This window comes from Crinia signifera, chromosome 1, assembly GCF_055691185.1.
Source record: "Crinia signifera chromosome 1, ASM5569118v1, whole genome shotgun sequence".
Taxonomy (NCBI): domain Eukaryota; kingdom Metazoa; phylum Chordata; class Amphibia; order Anura; family Myobatrachidae; genus Crinia; species Crinia signifera.
In genome coordinates, this window is record NC_139217.1 from 400678707 (window position 1) to 400704090 (window position 25384).

General features: G+C 42.4%; 1 protein-coding gene and 1 long non-coding RNA gene across 2 annotated transcripts in view; one reads left to right on the forward strand and one right to left on the reverse strand.

Annotated features, from left to right (window-relative positions):
• CAMK4 (calcium/calmodulin dependent protein kinase IV) overlaps positions 1–25384 on the reverse strand; it is a 159277-nt gene that overhangs the window by 88835 nt on the left and 45058 nt on the right. The window lies entirely within an intron of this gene.
• LOC146031345 (uncharacterized) lies at positions 1891–24223 on the forward strand. Its single transcript, XR_014456818.1, has 3 exons — positions 1891–2062; positions 22347–22408; positions 24008–24223. It is a non-coding gene; the product is annotated as an uncharacterized LOC146031345 (long non-coding RNA).

A 25384-nucleotide genomic window follows, 5' to 3' on the forward strand; every position in this document is an offset into this window, starting at 1 on the left:
TGCCCATTATACATATGCCACACATCCTGATGCCATTATACATATGCCGCACACCGTGATGCCAGTTATACATATTCCGCACACCTTGATGCCCATTATACATATGCGCACAATGTGATGCCCATTATACATATGCCAGACACACGTGATGCTCATTATGTAAATGCCTCACACCGTGATGCACCTTATACTTATGGAACACACCGTGATGTCTATTATACGTATGCCACACACCGTGATGCCCATTATACGTATGCCGCACACCCTGATGCCCATTATACATATGCCGCACACCCTGATGCCCATTATACATATGCCGCACACCGTGATGCCCATTATACATATGACGCACACCGTGATGCCCATTATACATATGGAGCACACCGTGATGCCCATTATACATATGGCGCACACCGTGATGCCCATTATACATATGCCGCACACCGTGATGCCCATTATACATATGCCAAACACTGTGATGCCCATGACACGTATGCCGCACACCTTGATGCCCATGACACATATGCCGCACACCCTGATGCCCATTATACATATGACGCACACCGTGATGCCCATTATACATATGGCAAACACCGTGATGCCCATTATACATATGCCGCACACCGTGATGCCCATTATACATATGCCGCACACCGTGATGCCCATTATACATATGCCGCACACCGTGATGCCCATTACACGTATGCCGCACACCGTGATACCTATTACACATATGCCGCACACCTTGATGCCCATTACATGTATGCCGCACACCGTGATGCCCATTACGTGTATGCCACACACCTTGATGCCCATTACACATATGCCGCACACCGTAATGTTCATTATACATATACCACACACCATGATACCCATTACAGATATGCCACACACTGAGATATATATATATATACATATACTATAGGGACCATGGGCACAGTGACACATATTGTATAGGGACCATGGGCACACACATATACTTAGGGACCATGGGCACTCTGACACACACACACACATATATAGTATAATGACCAGTCCAGGGGGCACACAGACACATATACTTTAATACAGTTTATTAAGATCAGTGCTAAGCAATCCATCCCCTCCCCCTCCCCCTCCCATGATGAATACCTGTGCTTGCTGTACTGCCAGGCCTGTGTCTCTTGACGAGGAGGAGCAGGCAGTGATGGGGGCCCAAGAGCGCTGAATTTAATCCCATCCAGCAGTGGGATTTAGCGTCCTTGCAGTCTGCATCGGGTGGGATGTCCTTGCAGTTTGCAGTGGGTGGGATGAAGCGGCGGCGCAGGGCAGGATGTCTCAGCAGGCTTTGGGAGCAGCTAGTGTGACACTGGGTGCAGGGGGGTAGCGATGCCACTGCATAAGTGGCAAACAAGAATGAAAGATACTGCGCCGGCCGCTCTGACTGTGCTGAAAATACAATTGGAGGCAGCTTGTAGCTCTGTCTCCCTGAGCTTCTGCCTCACAGCAGCCTTCTCTTCCGCACTGGTGCGGCCAGTCAGCCGCATCATCATGTCCAGTCCTGCTGTTACATTACATAGATTAATCTGTGAGGCAGAAGATCAGGGAGGCGGAGCTACAAGCTGTAGCCTCTGATTGTATTTCAGCACAGTCCGAGCGGCCGGCACTGACTGTATTTTTCATCTTCGTGCCACTTGTATGCGGCTGCGGCCCCGGCACAGAGAGCTAAGTATGTAGTGGCGCAGGGGCAGGTGGCACCCTGCCCCCCTGCCCAGTCCGTCTGGCTGCCGCACACACACTCAGAGAGGCCGTGGGAGCTGCTGCGCATGCGCACCATTCTCCCGCGGTCATTTTCACTGCTGCGGCCGCGGCCATCTTTATTGTGGTTAAAGTGCTGAGGCCGCGGCCGCGGAGAGGGCTGTCGGGCAGTCCGCGGCCCAGCCAAGGGGGGCGAGCGGCCGCTACATGGCCAAAATTGGCCGGCCCACCGGGAAAAAGCCCGGTATCCCGGTGGGCCAATCCGCCCCTGGCTAAAGGAATGCCAGCATGCCATTTCTGTATACTATACCCCTGTTCTCTGTAGGTATGTTAACATTTGTTCAGATGTTTTAGTAATGAATATTGATATGCAGTTAATTCACTTCTGTTTTGTTAAGACAAAAATGTAATCTGTATTTTTTTGGCCCACGTTGTGTCCTGATTACAAAGAATATTATCTTGCAGATTTTTGTTATTAACGCATGTCAACCTTTTCATGTGTCAACAATTGGTACATTGACCTTTAGCTTGTGTTGACCTCTTGTTGACTTAGTGCATATCGACATTTTGTCAATGTTGCTTTTGACCTATCGAGTGTCTACCTAGACCTGGGATAGCCAACTCCAGTCCTCGAGAGCTACCAACAGTTAATGTTTTCCAGATCTCCTCACAGAACCACAAGTGAAGTAATAAACTCCACCTGTAGATCTTTGAAAATGTTTCAGCTAGTAATAAGTGCACCTTTTCAGCAGCTAGGTTGTCTTGGAAATGTGAACTGTTGGTAGCTCTTGTGGACTGGAGTTGGCTACCACTGACCTAGATGTTGTCCACGAGCCACTCTGATACCTTTACAGTAAATTACTGTATATACTTATTAAATGGCAAAACAAAAAACACCGGTTTTCATTGGCAATAAGGAAGCGCCCTATTTTGTACATTAAATATAGCAGTGTCGCTGCCAGTTAACAGTCATGACCCCAGGGGCCGTCTGGTTTGTCATATTTTATGCCTATGTAACAGGCATCACAATACTACTTAAATTGTCACCATTATTATTTTATTCCCATCACAGGATGCCAATGACTTGAAAAGGAATGACAAAAGCATTTTTTCCAATGATCCTATTGTCCTGTTGGAGAAAGTGCGCTAAATAAATAAAATTATTGTTATTATTAATTTTTCCATTTAAAAAAAATATATATATTTTATTCTATTATTTTTACAATATTAGTTTTTCTGTTAATAGAACTGAGAGTCTAATGTGAGCCATACAACAGCCCTGCAACTCCCTGATGATGATTGTTGACCAAAACCAGAGAACATCGATGGTTGTTGTTCCATCACAGAACTGGGGAAATTCAGCAAGTTAAAAATCTCTTACTCGCCAATCCCTGCTATTTTATTGGTCGGAATTGTCACGTTTGGTAATCCAAGCTAGATTTATTATTTATTCCCAGTTATTTATATAGCGAACACATGTTCTCCAGCACTTTACAGAGAATATTCGTCCATTCACATCAGTCACTGCCCAGATTGTGGGAGGAAACTTGTATACCCAAAGGAAACCCATGCAAGCATGGGGAGAATATACAAACTCATTTTTTTACGTTATAGATATCTGGGTCCCATATAAGTTTGTGCAATCAGTTACACTGATTTGAATATGCTTTGTGAGTGCAAAATTAGCACACATTTATAAAGCTAGCCCTTATAGCTCTAGACCAGTGGTCTCCAACCTTTTTTGGGTCGGGAGCTACTCGCGACAAAATAAACCGCCCGAAGAGCTACTAAAGTAAAAAAAAAAAATAATCTGCATAATATAAAAAAAAATGCCCTTTACACATAATGCCTCAAACCGTAATGCCCCTGACACATTATGCCACACACTGCAATCCCCCAGACACAATATGCCACACACTGCAATGTCCAATATGTCACAAACATACCTCCCAATACTGGAGGCAGAGGAGAAGAGGCAGAGGAGAAGAGACATCTACGCGTCAAAAATTAGAGGGTTCAGCTACTACCGTGGAACTCCTGCGAGGCTACATCCCCCATTTTTTCCGCTATGGGGGCATGGTCAGCTCTCTAAGCGCTGTAGTCACATGGGGTACGGCCATGGAAAATGGGGGTGTGATACACATATGCCCTCAATAGTGCAGTGCCAGATACACATGACCCCAATAGTGCAGTCCGTGAAAAACATTATAAATATGCCCCGCACCGTGATGCTCCATTATACAAATGCCCCACACCGTGATGCTCCATTATACATATGCCACAATGTGAAGCTCCATTATACAAATGCCCCACAGCGTGATGCTCCATTATACATAAGCCACACACACACACGATGCCCATTATACATATGCACAACAACGTGATACTCCGTTATACAAATGCCCCACAGCGTGATACTCCATTATACATTTGCCACACAGTGATGCTCCATTATACATATGCCTCACATTAAGCTCCATTATACATATGCCTCACATTAAGCTCCATTATACATATGCCCCACATTAAGCTCCATTATACATATGCCCCACACACTGTGATGCACCATTATCTATATGTCCCATACCGTGATGCTGCATTATACATATGCCCCACAATGTGAAGCTCCATTATACAAATGCCCCACAGCGTGATGCTCCATTATACATATGCCCAACAACGTGATACTCCGTTATACAAATGCCCCACAGCATGATACTCCATTAATCATATGCCACACACCGTGATGCTCATTAAACATATGCCACACACATGATGCCCATTATACAAATGCCCCACAGCGTGAAGCTCATTATTAATGAGCATCAAGGTGTGGGGCATTTGTATAATGGGCAACATGTGTGTGGCATCATGTGTGTGGCATATGCCCCACACACCTTGATGATTATTAATTAATGAGCATCAAGGTGTGGGGCATATGTTTAATGGGCATAATTTGTGTGGCATATGTTTAATGATTTATTAAACATATGCCACACACATGATGCCCATTATACCTCAAGCAGTAAAAACGGAATGCAGGCTGGAGTCACCCCTAATGTATTGCGTACACAGTTTAATTTTTTTTTTACCTAACGCAGGAGTTGAGCAGAGGCTGTGGTGCAGGAGTTGAGCAGGGGCTGTGGCGTCGATAAGAAAGTGCGGCATGTTGCGCGAATTCTATACACTGGGGACGTCAGGAGGTCACTGCCGCCAAGTGAGGAACGCGGCATGAAGTCACTTTCTGACCTCCTGCCGCCAAGCGAGGAAGCACTACGCGGGAGGAGGTCACTGCCGCCAAGTCAGGTCCAGAAACGCGGCATTAAGTCCCTTTCTGACCTCCTGCCACCAAGCAAGGAACCGCTATGCGGCGGGAGGTCACTGACAGCCCTGAAACATGGAGCGACGGGTTGGCGAACGCTGCTCTAGACCCTTATTGCTTAGATGCCTGTGTGAAAATGTAAAAATAAATTGTGAAAGTATATGATTTTTTTTAATTTTTGTTGCATTCAAGAAATTTCGATACATTTTGTTTCTTGCAAATAAAGATTTTGCTGGCTCATTATGCATTTGTAAAAATCCATTCACTGCAGACACAGCGTGGGCTCGCCAACTGCCATGCTGTCAACTAGGAGATCCAATTAAAATATCTGGAGAAAATTAGCTGTAATTATCAAGAAAGTGCATGAAAGTACAGAGGATGGGTTGTGCAATGTATTAGTATTTTTATGATTAAACTTTATTTGACAATCTTGTTACAAACTGAATGTAATATTGTAACTACTCAAGGTAATTGATATTGCAGATGACTAGAAAGATTAGGAAAAATTTTCATTTACAGGTTCATTTATTTGTGTAAATTAAGTCCATAGAGAACATTTCTTTATTATTACCATTCATGATCCTGGGTAATTTTATTTTATTGTTACAATATACAATGTTTAACTTGGTTTTACAGGCAGTAAAAAAATTTTTTATCCTATCAAAAGTTTGTATTATGGGCAGTATTCCCTTAAAGCGTGGGACATAATGGTTACGTCCCCAAAATCTGTTTCTCTACCTTCCCGTAAACTGTCTCTGGCTGCTCTACCCAGAATATTTCAGTATGTATATGTTACTAAATGGTTGACTTGTGGTATTACTACCATAGCAGATCTAGTTAATGGATCCACTATTACTCTTACAACCCACTTCAATTGACCCCACACAGAGATTATTACATATCATCGTATAACTCATTATATTATTGGTTCAATAAAATCCTCGGGGCCTCTCCCCCCAGTATATTAACGGAAATATTTTCAGGTAACAACAGAGTTCCATTAGATTGTGGTATGCGGTGCTTCAAGAGACTCAGGTCCTAACTAAAACTAAAGCTCAACTGCAGTGGGAAGCTGATTTAGAATCTACACTTATACACAAACAATGGGAGTAGATTTATCTTAATTCTCATTCTACATATGTCTAAATGTAACAAGGAAATGCATTTGAAACTTCTCCACAAATTATATCTGACACCAGTTAAACTACAGAGAATTTGTCCCATGCAGTCGAACTTTTGCTGGAGAAACTGTTCTGAGATTGAAGATATTTTCCACATATTCTGGTCATGCCCGAAGCTTCGTCCTTTATGGAATGAAGTATTTGCATTATTGTCTAAAGTTCTTAAAACTGTTATCCCAGAATCTCCAATGGTTGCTCTTTTTCATATTTTCCCTAAAGATCCTACCAAGTCTGATTGTTATGTATTGGTCATATTTTAGAAGCTACAAGAGCTGCAATAGCTCAAAATCGGAAAAATCCAAGACCTCCACTGTTGGCTCACATTATCTGCAAAACTCACCAGGTCTTTTTAATGGAGACTCAAGGCATACCTTACATGTCCAATGTGACATCTCCTCTAATTAAGTGGTATACTGTAGTTGTCATGATTATTCTATTAGCGCAGAATGTACCTAAGTCTTACTTACATCAGATGACTGATTTCCTATCAGTCTTAAGAAGTTGTGCATACATTCTACCGACGTGTTCGTTATCGCTCAACATTCTAATTATTAAGATGGATGTTAGGTCTTGTATACCTTGTTGAACATTACTGGTTAATATTCATTGACTCCATACTTCCCTTTCCTTCCCTTTTTCTTTTCTGTATCCCTACCCTTTCCGTGTAAATGGAACTAAAATGTCAATAAAAATCTATTGATGGAAAAAGATAGCGTATGTAATTCTTTCACCTGTCTGTGCTTTTAATTAGTACATCCAATTTGTTGTTAAATTGTTGGATTTCTTTGTTCTGTGCTGTTCTAAGGGCCCACAGCTCCCCCTGCACCCAAAGATCAGTGCTTCCTGCTTCTCCATGCTTCTGGAGAGAGCAGCCACTGCGAAAGCCTTCTCACCCTGCCCATTCCTACTGCCAGCCTTTACTATTTCTACCACCCACTGGCTGCTGGCCACTGCCTGTGATGTGCACATCACACCACGCCACTGAGGTATATCCACAGCATGTGAGGAGCATCCTGGAACAGAAGTAGAAGGTCAGTAAGTTATGGTTAGGTTGGTCAGCATCAGTTGGGAAGCAGGCACGATTTTGTAGCCTCCTACCACCGTAGCCCTCCTTCTTAGCAGACTAACCCTATACACCCCCTCCCTGCCAGTGCTTAACCAAAAACTTGGTACCCTGCAAGTTAACCAGCCCTGCCCCCCATTATGTTCCAACCACCCTTCCACAAGCCTAAACCTAACCTCCCTCTCTGCAGCCTATCCCTAACCTTTTCCTCCCTACAGACTAAAGCTCCGTACACACGGAGCAATATATTGCTCAGCAATATATTGCTGAGCAGAATATTGCTCAGTGTCCCATTGTCATCAACTACCAGAGATGGTCGCTGATGAAAAGGAGACACTGCTGGGGGAAACAGCTGATCGCCATAGAGAAGCCACTGATCGCAGTAGCACGATCCACCGACCAGCGACCACCCCACGGCTGGACACGGGATTGCGCTCCTGGTGACAGTCGCCCCATTCACACATGGATATGTTCACTCAGCGACCATATCTCCCACAATAATAGCTGAAATCGCCCTGTGTGTACGAGGCTTAACACTAAGTTTAAGATATTGTTCACAATGTTCGTCAGTGACGTCACCCCCCCCCCCCCTCCGCTCCGTACATGCAGTCTCTGACAATACTGTCAGATTGAGCTGCATTTACAGACAACAGGGGTGGGGGGACTTAACAACCCACAGCATCACGCATGATTAACCGTACACACTGGACGATATTCATGCAGTATCGGTAATGGTATCAATATTGTCACCAATAAATCGCCCAGTGTATTGTACAAACAATTTGGGGGGGGGGGGGGGACTTTTCAAGTGTTTGCTTTGGGGCCCATAAAATTCTAGTTATGCCCCTGCCCCCCACCCTACTTACTCTGCTAGAGGGAGCAGCTAGAATCTCAGCCACCATGACTTAAATACCAGTTCTGCAATTTTGACAATTGTATACTGGGAACTGCTTTAATACTGTGCAACATCAAGTCGAGTGATGTACCAGAGGATCTAAACCCTGCTTTAAAGATACCCTTATATGAAAATAGGGCCTTTTCATCAGGTCAGTAACATCCACATTGGGCTTACGAAAAAAAGCGTGAGGTCAGAGGAGGAGTGAAGGGAGACTGTCCTTGGAAACACATAAAGATACCTTTATGTGCATATAGGGACCCCCACGGAGGTCAGTAAAAGGCCCCATCCTGTCTAGACAGTGTCCAAAGACATCAGTCAAACCAGGAAATCATCCAGCAAGTTCTATCCAAAATTACCTTTAGGGACAGCGCTGAAGTGTTTTTTCATTTTTTTGTATTGTATTTTGTTGGTGGGAGTGTGGTGACCCACAGAAATTACACACAGCAGCAGCCCCGGGCGCAACTATCCATCTGTCGAACCCATTTCTTTCTGCATATAATATAATTTATTAAGGCCCCCCCCCCAGTATCGGCGTGATCCCGAAGTGTGGCGAGCGGAGGCGGTACGCGTCCGACCTTTTCATACCCCTACTATCCACGTCAGCGTGGTGTTGATTTTATATAGTGCGGCGAGCGCAGCAAGCCACCGAGCCCGAAGCATGGTGAGGGGACGCGTATTATGTTACATGTATTACGCGTGCGCTCGCCACGCTTCGGGCTCGGTGGCTCGCTGCGCTCGCCATTACTTACTTTTTAGGGCACCAGTAAGTAATATATTTTAAAAAACAGAACTATGACAATATCATAAATGAAAAAGTTTTTAATACACCCGTAGCACTGAAAAATCAGTACAATAAACTGCAGACTAAGACAAGTGACATTGTGTAGGAAGGATTCCCTAACAACAAGCCCACATGCATGTAGTGTATAAATAGATGTATAAAATGGAACAAACAAACAGCTATACTGTGATTTCAGAAACAGAACAAACCATGGGCAAGCTCTTGTAACTTCTCAATTTGTATTTTTGTGATATTTGCAGCACATTTCAGTGTTCAGTTTGTATATGGAAATGATATATATAAAGAACATGAATAGTGTGTATTCATTATCAGTGAGAAATGTCATGACTAGGTGTTTCAGCCTACAAAAAGTTATATAATATATAATAATAATTTCTAAAATATATTAGGTCTTTGAAAAACAATGTAATTATGGTACAATTACTAATCTCCATGTTTATTATCATGTGCAGGTTTTCCTGTTTACTTGGTTTCTACGGCGAGGGTAACACTTTAGCCCAGGGCTGGGCAACACCTGCCCGCCAGATGTTGATGAACTACACATCCCAGCATGCCTTGCATCAGTTTCAGCATGGCCACATAGCAAAACTAAAGCAAAGCATCCTGGGATGTGTAGTTCATTAACATCTGGAGGGCCGGTGTTGCCCAGCCCTGCTTTAGCCTAACTAGGTGCTGACCTAATTTTTCTGCTGCCCCAGATGGGTGGATATCCGGTACCTAGAAATGTGGTGCATTCACGTGGTGTTCCACCTGAAACATTAATACCCAAAGCCACGACATTTTGGAACAAATTCAAGTGACTTATCTATCCTACTTTTAGATTTTACAGTAAGGGTTACATTGTTTGGTGTGTGTATCCAAGGCTTTATGTCATATCTATTGAAAGTGACTACAATCAGGTCTGTGCATTACATTCTCTCACTGGCTCAGTAACCAACTCTTAGTATTTAGGTCAAATACACTTCATATCAAAGCAACTATAGTCAACGGGTTTCATAATGCCCGTTTCAGCATAGCACAGCTTAACTAAAGACAGACAATACATTTAGCTTTATTTCCTACCGGATATTTTCAATTAATATAAAGAGGTATCAGTAATATGTGGTATTTAAGAGTCTTAAAATACACACCTTTCCTATTATGTATGGTAATACTGTGTAGAATGTATATTCCATTCTTCCACAAAATCTTATTTGGAAAAGGAACACTTCCGATGCCATTTCAGAGGTAAATTGGAAGTATAATAATACTTCCCGACTGTTGTTATAACTGGCTTTGTCCCCTTTATATTTGTCTATATAGATTTTGTGTATACACCCTCTATACCCTAAATCCACCATGCACTCTCTACCTCCATAGTTCTAAATGGCAAATGCAGAGTTTCCTAGATACATAAGAAGCACTACATGGAGCAGAGATAGGGGTTTGTTGCTCACATGCAGAGGTATGGCAGATGATTGGGAATACCTTTTCCTAACCTATGTACCCACACTCGCTTATTATGCTCTAGCTTACAAAACTAGAGGTAAATGTAAGATTAAAGATAGCCACTTGCAGTGATATTAACATCTAGGAAACTAATGGGTCTTGTGCCTTAAGGCCATTACACACAGGGTGGTGGGTGCTCCGTGCTGAGCAATGTGCTTAAGCACAGATCACTCAGCACACATCCCTGGCACACATGTGGTGCACCAGTGATGTGTGCTGAGCGATCTGGGAGGATCAGTGTTCGCTTGTGAGAACACTGGCGATCTGACTAGATTTTGACTGCATGCAGTCAAGATCTAGTCAGGTGATAACGATGCGCGGGACTGCACATCACTGTCTCTGGGGGGCGTACACACGGGGCTATGTGTGTTTAATTTCTAAGTGATCTGGTAAGATCGCTTAGAAATAGCCCTGAAATTGCCCTGTGTGTACAGGTCTTTATCCTCTGAAACCTCATTTGTCTTTCTGGCTCAGCTGTCCTTTCCAACTACCTCCATTATGTAGATTTTTATGTCTGCTAGTTTACTAGATTAATTTATTAAGGTGCTGACTGCTGTGCTTCATTTTTGTCACTGATTGCAGGGAACAGCTAAACTGCAAAATGTAGAGGCATATGGAGGAAGAGACAGGAAACCCACAATAATAATAGTGAGAATAGATCCTCCAAATAAATATGTTTGCAGATTATTTTGTGGAATGAAGTTCTGGCGAATACAGAAATGCATAACTACAGCTATCTGTTAGGCTGGGTACATACCTCCAGATGTATCTGTTCAATATTTCTGGTGGGAACAAATAGCTGAACATTTTTTCAATGACATTTTTTCAATGACATTTTTTGTGCCCAGCCTCCAAGAAGGCTAGATCTCCCTCACAGATCATGCCAATTCTCCCAGTTAATTGGTTCTTCCTAGGGCTTTATGATGTGACTGGTGGTGAATCGGGTCATTATCCCCTGACTACAGCAGCGTGATACAGTAAGTTGTGCCACTAAATAGCCACTGGCAAGTGGTACCGGTACCCTTCTCTCCTCCTACAAACTGGCTCACTACGAAATGCATCTTGTGATACTGACAATATCCCACAGTTTGGTACTGATATCCTTTCAGGAGGAAAATGACATTGATAGACCTATTAATGTACTAAGACTGGGCTAAAACAACATTTTTCTAACGGGGCCTACATTTGGGGCGATTTCAGGACATATTCGAAGCAATCTGATTAGATCTCTATCTTCTTAGCAGGTAAGGCAACTAATTGCATCTTGCCCCAGTCTTTGTGGCAGTGTGCTCAGCCTTTAAGTGAAGAGTGGCACCCTAGGCATTGTATTGCATAGACATACTTGGTTACTCTCCTAAAAACTGCAGAAGACTCCCAATTTTTCAAGGAGTCCCCTGGATTCTTGGAAGAACGCAAGTTCTCCTGCAATCTGCCCACATCCTAGTGTGCAGGGCAAGATAAGTCAAAATATGATCTAATATAATATAAGATAATTTAATGTTGTATTCTTTATATAATGTATTCATACAATGTGTTAGAATACAGAGTTCATATAACATTACTTGATACAGTGCTAAAAGCAGTTAGATTTGCAAGAGGCACGTGACTTTGTAAAGACTTAAAATTGAGGTTTATTGCATTTTTTTTTTTAGTTTTAAGAAGATTATATGTAGAACAAAAAGAAAATCTCTATGTAAGCCAGGATTTGCAAAAAGTCTAAAGATTACAGTTTAGTTTAATATTAGGACACAATATGCCAATATGATATCATTTCTCTATAAAATGTTGAGCACATACACAGAAAAAATATGAACTACAGTATGCCTTTTATGATGATTAATTAGGATTAAATAACCCTCCTATAACTAAGTTTACCACGTAGGATGCTCTTCGCCTGTATGACTTATCGAGTGGAAGACATGTTTCTTTTATCGAAATGTTGTAATACAAAGACATGCGCAAGAGATATCGGTCCATCCGAAACCGTAAACAAATTCCTAGTATACGCAAGTATACCTGACCAATAAAGCTGATTCTGCTTCTGATACCTTATTTTAATGTATATAATTAGAATGTATATAATCCCTATAATGATATACAACTCCTAGGATGAACTTCATTTACAGAAAACCTTGTATAAGGGGCTCTTTAGTTAGCTTGCCTTCCTGTATCAATAGGAAATGTTATAGATCATACAAGTATAAATGGAAAACATTGTTGAAACATCTATTTTAATAAATATTGGATGATTAAATACAGGTCGGCACTTAGGGGTCTGGACACCCCTGTCAAAGTGAAGGACGTAACACCAGCCACCCCCCCCCCCCCCCCCATTATTATCCATTCAGTAATTTTAACTTAGAACTTAGCCATCTGTGCCTCTGTGCCTTATAGGAAAATATGTTCATATAATCCTCCCTCTGTACCAAATTGGATGCCTTGCCAAAACCATCACCTACATCACCTAACATTAGGGCAGATTTTAAGTGATTTTCAAGCTTTAGGTCGTTATAAAAAGGACACACGTTGCCAGAGGTGAAACTAGATATTTTAGGCCACAATGCAAAAGTTTAGGCCCCTCTTATCTCTAGGCTGCATAGCAGCTGCACTGCCTGCACCTATGGTAGCTATAAGTTACTATTCCTATTGGATTGGTGTAGCATCATGCCTGTGTGGATACCAAAGCCTACATAGACTTTGCTTTCTTTGTAGATCTGTCCCTGCATGTGATAATTGATACATCCTTGTGATGTATTCAATTATAGAATTGCAATTGTGGTCGTACATATCACAAATCCTCTGCATCTGAGATGCGGATTGTAATAAACATGTCATATAGAGTTGCATTTATAGTTTGTGTTCTATTTTGTTGTAAATATCATTTATTGATTTCTAAGCGTAAAGTGTGGATAGACAGGAAAATAAAGATTTGAAGGAGTCTTTATCTGTCTATGGTTTTCCCTTTAAGGGGGATTTACACTTTAAAATCACTAAATCCCTTCCCTTCATAATAATAGTAGTACCTTGGTTGCACAGATGTATTGTGGGCATGTACTGTGTCGGCCTGCATATATGTACTGTACTGTATGTGCTGACCTATAAAACTATGACACTTGTGCAAATACATAATATAAACCTTTATCCTTGTATGAGACTGAGGGCCGGATGTATCAATTTGAAAAAGTGATCAAATGCAGTGATAAACAGCCAGCCAATCAGCTCTAAACTGCCATGTTACAGGCTGGGTTTGAAAAATGGAGGAGATGATTGGCTGGTTGTTTATCACTCTCCATTTTATCACTTTTTAAAGCTTGATACATGTTGCCCTCACACTGTTAAACCTAAAACCTTAAAATATGGTAGAACAAGGTATTTCAATACCCTCAACACTAATAAAATAAGTTGCTTAACATTCACTGTAAGTCTATATAATGTATGGTATATTTCCCACCTGAGATGATAACCATATGTCTATCCTGAAACCGACCTGTGGCTGGTAGACATACATTATGCTGACACCAGATCCATATGTACCTGTATCCCTACACAATAATGCTACTTAAGGAAATAAGAAGCCTCGCTAGTTCAAATGTAGAACTCAAAAAGTTGGCTAGCATCTAAAGCATGGGTCCTCAAACTGCGGCCCTCCAGATGTTGTGAAACTACAAATCCCAGCACGCCTTGCAACAGTTTTGCTATAAGGGAGTGTTAAAACTTTGGCAAGGCATGCTGGGATTTGTAGTTTCACAACATCTGGAGGGCCGCAGTTTGAGGACCCATGATCTAAAGGCATCAATACTAGAAAGAGGTTTGTCAAGATAACTTTACGCCTTGGCACTACTTTTTCCTGTTTACTTGGTTTCCATGGTGACGGCAACACTTTAGCCTAACTAGGTACTGACATACTCAAATGGGGAAAGGAGGAAATTGGGATAGTACCTGAGCACCGCAATTTGTTTTTGATATTTTATAGAAATTTTGAAGAAATATATTATATCCACAGTAGTTAGGTTTATTAGCCACCAATGGGCAATTTTCTGAAGTGGCGGTGCTCCCTTGAGAGTAAGGTGATACAGTTAGCTAGAGGAAAGAAAAAAGAAAAAAAAATTGGGTACTTGTTTCCTAGAACGGCGCCCATCGCGGGCATCGCATGTACATCGCATGTACATCGCATGCCATTATAATGGCATGCGATGCGACCGATGCGATGCCCGCGATTTTACATAGAAATGCATGGTAAAATGTCAATCGCGTCGGTCGCATGCGGCCAAAAAATCGCATGCGATGCGACCGACGCGAATACCGATTTTACATAGGGAACAATGTTAAATGGCCCAATTGACCCGATTTAACATATGGAACAATGTTAAATGGCCCACAGACCCCAAATAGCCACCCTAAAGTGTGAAATGGCCCCCCCAATTGTTAACGCCACCCCACCATCAACGTCAACCCGAAGCGTGGCGAGCGCAGCGAGCCCGCGAGGGGCGGCGGTACGCGTCCTCCGACCTTTTCATACCCCCACTATCCACGTCGGCGTGGAGTTGAGAATAGAAAGTGTGGCGAGCGCAGCGAGCCACCGAGTCCGAAGCATGGCGAGCGGACGCGGATACCTGTGAAGCCCGCGAGGGGACGCGTATAGCTGTGAAGGTATCCGCGTCCGCTCGCCACGCTTCGGGCTTGGTGGCACGCTGCGCTCGCCACACTTTCTATTCTCAACTCCACACCAACGTGGATAGTGGGGGTATGAAAAGGTCGGAGTACGCGTACCGCCGCCCCTCGTGGGCTCGCTGCGCTCGCCAAGCTTCGGGTTCACGTTGATAGTGAGGTGGCGTTAACAATTGGGGGGGCCATTTCACACTTTAGGGTGGGTATTTGGGGTCTGTGGGCCATTTAACATTGTTCCCTGTGTGAAATCGGGTCAATTGGGCCATTTAACATTGTTCCCTATGTAAAATCGCGGTAATCGCGTCGGTCGCATCGCATGCGAGTTTTTGGCCGCATGCGATGCGACCGACGCAATTTTTTTGCTTGTTCTAGAAATTTTGTGGGAAGAATCTGAAAAAAAAGAGGCCACAGTTTTGGAAGAACAAGAACACACCAACCCAAACAACTCTTTTTGTGAAGCAGTTTTTGGCCGAGAAGCAGTGCTAGAACACTCACCTACTCGCCAGACCTAGCACTGTGTATCTTATTTATCTTCCCTAAAGTCAAATCTGTACTCAAGGAAACCCATTCCAGGACTCGTCAGCAGCAATATAAGGATGAGAACACATCATCTAATGTGTACATTAAGATGTATACAACAAACCACTGCTTTAGGACAAGAGCTTCAAGGTTTTGCCATCCTCCTAAGTAAAACATTTTTTAAATGCTAAGCAAATAAGATGGTATAAAGATCACCTTTTATACATCTCCCTTACAGTGCCTCTCCAATTTTGGTGGGCTTACTTCCACTTCATGGCCTTTATAGAACAGAGTATCTGTAACTTATTCTCCAATTCTTCTCAGCCATTACATATTACACATATATATATATATATATATATATATATATATATATATGGATAGCAGTTGTGAGTTGGCGCCCTTTTTTATGCCTTTAAGTACTGGGTCTCTATTAGCCTTTGATGAATAATAACATGGATAAGAGTAAAGTCCAAAACTTTGAAAATATTTATTAAAAGGTCTTTAAAACCACTTAGTAGTGGTGAATATTCCAGATCATAAAAAGTTTTTCACATTAGCAAACAGATGTTTCCAACGCGTTTCGTCCCTGCAAGGGACTTCATCAGGGGTTTGCGAACTTATTAGAAACAATTTCCCCGAATCTCGTATGTGGGATAAAACACCAACCAGGAATGGATAGATACACTCTTATTGGAAAGCTCTCATCCAGTGGTCAATATTGGATCAAGAACTCGTAGTTTCTTGTGAAGGTTATATCGGTGAATTTGCAGCCTGGTAGCTTTAAGGGTTTGGCTGGTTGGAGAGTTCCTCCTATATGATTATCTCCAGTATGGAATTGGTTAAACTAGTAAGACATATTTTCAGTGGAAATTAACTGTCAATAAAATCAATTATAACCCGCATACAAATTGCAGTTTTTTGTTCCGCAAATGGTTCTCACTGTCCTTTTGGAGGTGTGTACCGGTGAAAGGCTCAGTGTGTTTACGAGTTCATTTTATTAAGCATAACTGGGACATAGTACCATCTGTAGAGTAGTTTATATGCATTCACCTTCAGCCTTACACATATCGAGCTGGAGGCGACGCTAGAGTAAATGTCAGACCATTCATCATCCTCCAGCGTCTCCCCCAGGTCACATATTACATATATATTTATATATATATATATGTGTGAATAAAATCACACATTAGATAGGTGAACAAGTAGAACGAAGCAGGGAGTTAATCATTTCTTTGTCTCTTAGCAATAGGATATTTTCCATTACATTTATTTATAGAGCAGATTTAATTTCTAACACTAAATGATTTTGCTAAAAAAAAAAAAAACATTTGAGAAATGTTTGTCAGAAATGGATTTAAAATGGGGGTGAAATCCATTACAGAACTGTTCAAGACCATAACCATTAAATAAAAAATAATTCACAAAATCAATATGCTATTAAGTCTTACTTGCAGCAGCGGGATTGTCAGCTTTTACTTAAATGTAAAACTTTTTAAAAGAAAAAACATTCTGAAAGTTTTTTCAAACCAGTATAGACTTGGCAGCCAAAGCGAAAGTTAGGTTTTATTGTATACTAGCTGAGGTACCCAGCATTGCTCAGGTTTGGTTGTGCAATTAGTATTACTTAAACTTTATCCATTATCCCCTTTCTGCACATGGGCCAATATTCTGATCTGATCGCAGTACAAATTTGTTCTCAAAATGGGCAAAACCATGTGCACTGCAGGTGGGGTAGATGTAACATGTACAGAGAGAGTTAGATTTGTGTGAGTTATTTTGTTTCTGTGTATGATAAATACTGGCTGCTCTATTGTTACACTGCAATTTAGATTTCAGTTTCAACACACCTCACCCTAACTTAACTCTCTCTGCACATGCACATGCTGTATCTACCCCACCTGCAGTGCACATGGTTTTGCCCAATTTGAGAACAAATTTGTACTGCGATCAGATCTGAATAAGGGCCATGATGCAGAGATGCTGCACGCTAAATACATTTAATGGAAAATAAGTTACAAACTTTCTGCTATTCTTGGAGGGCAAACAAAGCATTGCTTATTTCCCTACTTCTTTCAATTAGTTCACATATCTAATGTGTTATTTTAATCATAGTGGATGGTTACACCGTAAAGGACACTCTGTCCTGAAGCAACATGGCATGGTGCTGCCCGCTATCACTGCATAGTTGCCGACTTCTCAGCTGCCCTCTCCAGGAGAAGGCAGCCAGTATATAGGGGGTGGTGACCGTGACTTAAATGGGGCGTTCCATGGGCAGAGCTATTCAAATTAAACTCAAAATCCTCCCTCTTCCCCCCTCCATACTGCTCCAGATTTCTAAAAAGAATTGTTGCTCTCCTCATGCACCCTCATTATTGTTCCTCTCCCCCATTCCTACTGCTTCATAAAAATGTTATAAAGCAGTGGGGAGAGGAACAATTTTTATGAAGCTGTGCTGTTGCGTGGAGGCGAGGGGGAACAGAGCCTGAGGAACCCTTTTAAAGAAAACAGCGAGGAGCAGAGGGAGAGAATCAGAAGGGAAGCACTGAAGAAAACAGCCGCTAGCTTATCTCATTGCGGCATTGCCCTCTGATGTTTGTGCCGCTCCCAAGGCCGCTCCATGCTGCATTGCGGCTGGGGCCAGCGCTACCACTACATCCCACAGAACACGTGATGGACGGCATTTAATAGGACAGCGGCGATGTCAGTCATGAGGTCGTGCTTATAGAGCCCCCTCTTGCACTTCGTGCCCCTCCAGGCAGGCTAAAAACCTGTAAAGATCCAATATATTCCCAGGAGACAGAATAAAAAAGCAGGAGACTACCGCTAAATGAGGGAGGGTAGGCAAATTATGGGCACCATGAGTGGTGAATGAAACTTAAAAAGTAGGCAGGTATGTCCACAATTAAATCTCCCTTAGCCTGGTTAACATATCCACATGCCACAAATCAGTTGTTGCAAACTGACATATGCATCGATACCGCTGGAAGAAAAACACCTCTCAGTCTAAGCTGCCCCTGTCCATAATCCCAGTGTGTTTAGCAATAAATCTCAGCAAACTACACTGTCATTACAAGTATCACATCACTTTAGCAGACAAGGCTAGGGAAATGAAGAAACCTTTTTAACAGTAGTTCACTATTAGCCAACCCCAAGAGTCTCATGCTGCCAGCAATTAAAGGATTACGGCCAACAATGTTTCAGTACGTAGCAGAGAACACAAATCACACAATTGCAGATAATAAGAAACAATATACTTTAAAGTACATTAAGATCCATTTATTGTAATGGATGTAATCTCACTTTTATGAGCATTACGTCACTTTAGTGGATCTAGGTAAACAAAATAATAAAATTCAGTAAGGAACTTATTAAATGCTGCTTTTATGCCCCTATTAGGCTTAGCATTTTCTCACATCTCTGGCTAAGCTAAAACAACTCATGTAATGTAGTGTGATCATATGGGGTAATTATCTCAGTAGCGGGGTGTATTGGTGCAGTATCTAAGTGGTAAATCAGGATCCACAGACAGCTTTTCCGGTGAATAATAAAATAATGAAGCTTTACTGGCAGTACTCCATGCAAATGAACAGAAAATAACTACATCTAGCCTCCATTAAGGGAACTAATTTCCTTATCTCTGACTTTAATTGTGCAGCTAGTCTCTCAAAGTCTTTCCAGTCCTGTATCTCACAGGTGTGGTGAGCCTGGCCTGGTTTGGCCTTTGGATTCTCATTGCTAACAATCTGCATATAACACACAGGCTTCGGCCTACTTTCATTCAATATTCACCAGCCTGGCTTCTTCTCTACAACATGTAGCCTGGGCCATCTTTCCCACTGGGCTGGGTGGGCTACTGTACAGGGGCCCCAGAGCAACCTAATGCAGGGAAAATAAAAAATGAAATGTTGCTTACGGCAACACTGCTAGCCCTGGCCAGTATCCCCCCTTCTCCAGTATTCGCACTGAATTTTGGGTGTGATGTCATCAAACCTGACATCATTGAGGAGATAAAAAGTGGAGTGGTGTAGGTAGGGGTTCCACTGCACTGCTTTGCCCATGTCCATGCTGACCTTTCCTGTCTCAGGACTCCTGAACCTCAGCAACTTCCTAGCATACTCTTACTGACTGCCACAGTCTCGTTTGGACTGGATACAAAGGCCACAGCTTGTCTTGACTGTACAGACTTCCAGACTGACTAATTACACTGAATTAGTTATTAAATATTTGTAAAATATATTTATTTAACCTAGGGGGGTATTCAATCATGGGCCACGGCTTTTGAGCTGGCCCGGCAGCCATGACCCTGTCCCGTTCTCGATCTGCTTGACCGAGAAAAAGCAGGCGGGATTCAATGTCCCACCTGCAGAGGGACAAGAAGGGGGCGTAGCCATGAGCTGCGGCCAGGAAGAGGCGAGCTGCAGCCGGGAGCTCGTCACTTCCCGGCTGTTCTCGGCAGAACGAGCCCGACTGCTTGTGAATACCCGGCTCCCTCTCGTTCTGCCGAGATACCCTGTTCAATGCTGTCAGGGATGACAGCATTGAGTAGGGCCCCGCAACCATCTCCCCCGTCGTCAGGTCTATGATTTATATTCAAGATTGGCCTGAGTAATGAACATAGTACCTTAAGCTACACAGTGCTCTCTATAGACACTGGACCTGATTCAGGTCCTGGCGCAAGTTAGCTGCATGTCACAAAGCACTGATTTTATGTACTATGTGCATGTGCCTGACCTGTATTGGACACACTACAGCTGCAGACTTTAAGTGATTGACAGTCTGCTGCTATTTGGGGAAGAGGGGGCAACAATGGATGATATTTACCAAAATGGAGGCTTGTAGCCTCCATTTTGGGGGAGTGCTGAGGCCAGGATCTCTGCAAGTAGATTTAGATTTCCTGGCCTCTTGGTAGGAGCAGACACTACTTGTTTGGAAGCTGGCTGAGAAACGACTTGGGAGTCAGATACGGAAATCCCTCTTATAAACTCCCAGAGCTGATAGAATTGCAGGTCAGGGAGACATGGGGTAGACTGGGCGTGACAATGCTAGGCCATCTTTATGACACTGAGGGACTTGAATCTTTCCAACAATTGAAATTAGATTTTCAGATTCCAAATATGCATCTTTCCAGCTATTTCTAGCCCTGTCACGCCCTCACTAAGCAATTTGGGGGATCCACCCTAGTCCTGCAGGATTTTCTCACCAAGGGTCTGCACCGTAGGCTGGGACCAAGACACCATATTTCCATTATCTACTCAGACTTGCTTGTGGCTTTCCCTAATACGGCCTTGCCAAATTTACCTGCCCTATGGGTGACTGAACTGGGGGATATCTCGGAAGAAGTTGGCAGGAGTCATTGGTGAATATCCACTATGCCACCAATTCCATCAGATTTCAACAAATTCAACTATTCATGGTACATAGAATCTATATGTCCCCTGTGAGGCTCTTTAGATTTGGGGGAAGGTCTCATTTTAGCTGTCCCAAGTGTGCCTCAGATAGTGGAACGTCCTGGCCCATGTTATGGGCCTGCCCTGCTGTTTCCACACTCTGGACAGGGGTTCTGGTTGTTATAGTCTACACAGATGAACTTACCCCTACAGCTTGCATTTTATCAGTTATGAATGAGGAATTACTAGACAAAAGCGATAGACAATATGTTTGCGATCTCTGTACTATTGCTAAGGTATGCTTTGTCCTGGACTTTGACCTGGATGCCCGCTAACGGTCCAGTGCTTGCTACTTGGAAATCCTTTGTTAACTATACCATTGGCCATTAAAAATTCATATACATGGCAAGGAATGCAGAAGGTAAATTTCACAATATTTGGGGTAGATGGCTAGAATCCCTGTATATCTCCTATACTGTTGTTATTATCATCAAAGGATCTACGCTGAGCTTAGCGATTATCGGATCACAATGGATTTACGGTGAGCAATGCTAAACAAATGTAGGACATATTTATTGGATATTAAGGTTAGAAAGAGTTTTACTCTTTCTTTCCATAGAAAGAGGTTTAAAATGCATAAAAACATACTTAAAAGAATTACTAAATAAATTTCACGGAAACAATATCTAGTGCATCTAATATATATTTTAAATAATTAAAGTATGCAATTAACATTTACTTTTAAGATGAATTGTTTCCTACCTGAGGTATAAGTATACCTTTAGGCCCCTTTCACACGCTCTGGCTCCAGCCGGGCAGCGAAACCCTGCACGGCTAAGAAGCTGCACCGCACACAGAAATTTACAATGGTGGGGATGGCCACAGCCCGGCAGCCGTCCCTTCCAGTAGCGACATCCGGCTGCAACCGGGCGGCCGGCCAGTGGCTGCCCCAGTGAATGGACACAATTATGTCCATTATTAGCTTCTGTGTGCAGCACGGCTTCTTGGCCGTGCTGGGTTTCACCACCCGGCAGGAGCCGGAGAGTGTGAAAGGGGCCTTACTGCTTGCTTGGGATTTCACTGAGTGTAACAGGACTTCTCCTTGCACAGATCCCTACCACCTGTGGGGTAATTGTATTTGACAGGAATTGGAAGCAAAAGTAATTTCCAGATTATAATTAGAAGACTGAGGGTTATTTTATTTTAATGAAAACAAATTTGCTTTCAGTTATTAATCAATTGCTGCAATAATCCCCACACATCTCCTGCTCTCTCTAGGGCAATCGGTAAAGCAATCCTGAAATGTTGGTACTAGAGAAATAAAACAGCCACATTGACAGGTACGCTATTCGCCTTTATACTACTTATATACACTGCATCTATTTATAGCGTAAGGTCATGTTATACTAATGTAAATAATCAATGCAACAAAGCATTGGTGCTGGGAGGCACAGAGGTCAGGTGATGAGCTATTACCAAGAATATTTATATCTTACCACCATGTACCTGTTTTTCACACTTAAATACACAGAGAGGGAACATTTGCATTATAATTAACTTCTATTTAACTCCCACAACTAGAGAAACAAAATGCTGCTATGTAAAGCTTGTATATGCACTGACTAGCTGAAGACCAAAACAATGGTTGTAAATAAAGTATCACCAGCTAAATTTCAGCCGAGGCACAGTCATAGACTGAGAGGCCAGCTAACCAGCTAAAGCGGTATATTCAATTGATGTCGAAACTGTCGTATTGCTGAAAAGATGGCAATTTTTTACGTGAATAGGTCAAAAGTGGTTCCGACCTAGTCAGTGCTGGCTGTTTTTTCTTTGGCATGTAGGAATGTCGGAATGTTTCAACCTGCCAAAAACCAGGTGGATTGACGGAATAGCCACTAATCCACCTGCTTTTTGCCGGAAACACAGCCAAAACTGAAAGGTTTTGGCCATGTTTCCGGCAATCTCAATCCGACATGAAAAGATGCTGGATGGAGACAGGGAGGACGGTTCCGAGTGAGCAGCAGCAGCATCTCCTGTCTGCCGCCTCCCATACCTTCCCGCCGTCTCCTGTACCCACCCGCCGCACTCACCTGTCCTGAGGCTGGGCCAGTTGAGAGCAGCTCAACCGGCCCCGTTCCGGTTCCCGCTGCCTCCCGGGAAATCGTGCAGCCTTCCGCCGCTGCACTCACACGGTCCTGACTCCGGCCAGGTGAGCATCAATCAGCAGCCAAATCCGACAAACCCGAATTTGGCCGCTGCATTGAATAATGGATGTTGTATCCATTCCGTCAAAATAATTTTAGAATGGAACAGCATCAATTGAATATACCCCTTAGACAGCAAATGGGGACATCCTTCAAGAATCTAGATCTAATCAATATTAGGATTTACCAAGAAGTTTTAATCTTGACAAGCAGAGTCAATATTAGGGATTGATTCAGACCTGTGCGTAAAGGTCCAAATTCAGGCCCGTCTCCGATGGGTCCGCCCAGCATTTCATGACTGTCCCCACAAAAACAGTGGGTGCACTGGAAATGCTGGGCCTACCCCTGCCTATCCATTCCTGCTTGGGGCGGGTGGATGATGTCACATGAAAGGTAAGTCTAGGGATACTTTTCAAAATGAACAGAGGAAAATCATTTGATGGTGAGTAATGTGCAGCCACATCGTAGCATGGAGATTTGGGTGGTGGGCTGGACGTGCGTTCAGGGCAGCATTTGCTTGATCGCTAGACAGCGAATATACGCAGTCTAGCTAGCAGGTCTGAATGACCCTCTTAGTTTTCTCTTCAACCCAGGTCATAGATATCACCATAGCTGTTCAGATAACTTGCAAACTACAGTATCTATATCATTCAGAATACAGCAGTTGAGGGACCTATTGAGCTTAAATATGAATCCACTTGGGATATATTTAACTATTATTAGTTTTCTATACAGCAGACATCAGGAGCAAGAGCTACAGAGCAGCGGAAATATGCACGACAGGAGGAATGTCTAAAGCAGTGTACCCAAAGACAGTCCTGAACATTGAACACAGAATGGTCAAGAAGCTTTGTTAAATGATAGAATGAAAGAAGACTATTAATTAAATTATTTATATTCTTTAATCAGAGGGTGTTGTTCGGCTTTCCCGAAATACAAACACATCTGAACAAAGGAGTTCCAAGTGTAATCTAGTCCCTGTTTGGAATCACTTTGGGGTTCTTAGTGAAACCAAATCCCAGCTGTGGATTGTTGTCAGCTTAAAACTTGGATTTAGATTCATGGCATTCTTGCAAACTGTCTCAAATCACATGATTTTAGCTGTTTTTATCAATTCTTCTGATTTTTTAAAATCAAAATGTATCATATTTTATTGATTTGAAAGGAATACCAAGCTGATCCATAAACCCAATACGAACCAAAGCTTTTGAGGGCGGTATTTTCTAAACCAAAATAAAATGTTTTACACATCTCTCTGGACAAATGTTTAATAATCTGGAAATATTTAATAAAAGCAACCAGCTGACATTTACTAAAACAGAGCTTAATCTTGCTCTACAACTAACATAGAAAACGGCAAGTAGAGGTTTGTAAAGTCTGCTCCCAATGCGGTAATGCCACCTTTCAGGCAACATTAATTACATGTAAATTAAGAAACCATGGAGAAAGTCACTTTTGTATTAGAGCTGGATCAAAAATACAAGCAGTCTGTATTATACATGCTTACATGACCTCTGCCAAATCAATGCTCCCATCAGGGAATTAGAGGGTTATTGATCAGCAATAGACAAGAAAAAGCAGATGTAAAAGAATAAAAATAAACCTGTAAAACTATTGAATAAATTGTTTTCTTGTTAAAAAATATATATAAAATATCAAGCTTTGTATCTTAGAATCTTTTCACTGAAAATCTGATTCACCCTATTCAATGTTCACTGTTCACCGAAAGCAAACAGTGAATGTCGGCCAGTTCTCAGTTTCATGCTCGCTGCAATTCGCTGCTGTATTTCAACGGAGATTTCACTGGGATTTGCTGAGAGGGTATACAATGCTAGGATGGAGAACTGCTTTCAGCATGATTTTCGAAATGATTCACCGTTTTTCATTCAACATCTTTTTAAGGTGAACTGGAAACTGATCCTATCAAATAAAGGCTTTTTTTTTTTTGGTGTAAAAAAAATCAGAATTTTTATTCTGTGAAGGGGCATGCTTCATACATGAATATATATAAAAAAAAAATTGTACACATTCGCCAGCAGGGGGCTGGGAGCCGGGAGTCACTCATTAAATATTCACTTCAAACTGGTCCCGCTCATTACATATGCACGAGCG